The 1,407-nt window shown below is 60.0% G+C and overlaps 1 protein-coding gene across 1 annotated transcript in view; it reads right to left on the minus strand.

The window, feature by feature from the left end:
• LOC104402536 (tyrosine-protein kinase HCK-like) overlaps positions 1–1,407 on the minus strand; it is a gene marked incomplete at its 3' end in the record, with an annotated part of 6,888 nt that overhangs the window by 1,287 nt on the left and 4,194 nt on the right. The window lies entirely within an intron of this gene.

The raw sequence follows: 1,407 nt of genomic DNA on the forward strand, positions 1-1,407 counted from the left end.
GTGAAGGTAAAGAGACCTCCTGCCTGTGGCCAGTGCTGGTGGAGGGGTGAAAGGAGGCAAGTGGCAGCAGGAGATGGGACTGACCCTCCTGTGCGGGACCCGCTCTCTGTGCAGGGAAGGGCTCAGGCTTTGGGTGACCAGCCCGACACCACCCTGCGGGAGAAAAGCAGCAGGAAGTGGCACCCGAGGGGCTGGTGTGCTCATGAGCATGTGTCTGTGGGTGCTGCAGGACAAGGCGCCACTGCTCCGTCCCTGGCCATGCAGACGAGGGGCAAGTCATCCTCTGCTCAGAGACAACACGAGACCAGTCTCTAAACACATGAACTTGAGTGAAGCAGGGACTAAGTGATTCCCTCCCTACGCCAAGGGACCAACAAATGGACTTGAGTCAGCATTGGCAGAGCCTCCAAGGTGAGGACAGGAGGGCACAGGGCTGGGTCTCCCAAGGAGGGGGGAAGCCCTGATCCATGCAGAGATGACCTGATTTGTGCCAAATTATCCCATGTCTGGACGCTACCAGCATCCGGGAGGGGAAGGGGCTGGACCAGCCGGAGGGAACACCCGTCCCATCCGCACCACACGCACCCAGCCAGGCCAGGGTAAGGTGCAGCGGCTCACAGAGCTCCCCACACAAAACACAGCTGCAAACAGGCGCTGCAGGATCAGAAGGATCATTTCCATGAGCACAGACACCGTTGTGCTCGCAGTGACTCAGCCCCAGCACAAGCCTGGGTGCCAGCCCTGCTGCCTGCACGTGGAAGCTCTTCAGCCTGTGCTCTCAGAGCAGAGCGGCAGAAAGCAGCGCGGGAGCAGGGATGGGCTGTCTGCAGGAGCCAGCTTGCTGGGAGCAAGTGGAGCAGGCCCCATCGCAGCCCTGGCACAGCCGCCCCACAGCCAGTGACCTGGTCTAAGTCCCCGGCATCTGGGCTCCTGTCCTGGCTTTCCGGTTGCCCAGGAACCTCTATGAATTATCTCTCAGCAGCATCAAGCTTAGCTCAAAGGGTGCCTGGATTTGGCTGGCACCTGGGGACACTGCAGAAGCAGCAGGGACAAGGCAGAGGTTGCACACATGAAGCTGGGTGTGTAACAGCCCACTCAGCCGTCCTCAATCAGCTCCTGCAAACATCCCTGTTGAGGATTTCCCCTGAGCCCTCCTGCCTCCCACAGCCCCTGACAGCCCTTCGGCAGGGAGGTGACTGTAACTAAAAGCCGCCAGGAGACATTCCTGTGGGATAACACAACACGCTCCCTTCTAGAAACCCTGCCCGGGCACTGCGCACACAACACTGTGCTGTAGATTTCCCACTAAACCACAAAGCTCAACCCTGCTGCAGCTGTAGGTGGGTCCTGCCCATGGGCACGGTGAAGGTGGTGTGGCTGCACACAGGGTGCTGGTTGCAGGTAACC

This window comes from Nestor notabilis, unplaced genomic scaffold, assembly GCF_000696875.1.
Source record: "Nestor notabilis isolate BGI_N333 unplaced genomic scaffold, ASM69687v1 scaffold17472, whole genome shotgun sequence".
In the NCBI taxonomy this organism is placed as follows: Eukaryota; Metazoa; Chordata; class Aves; order Psittaciformes; family Psittacidae; genus Nestor; species Nestor notabilis.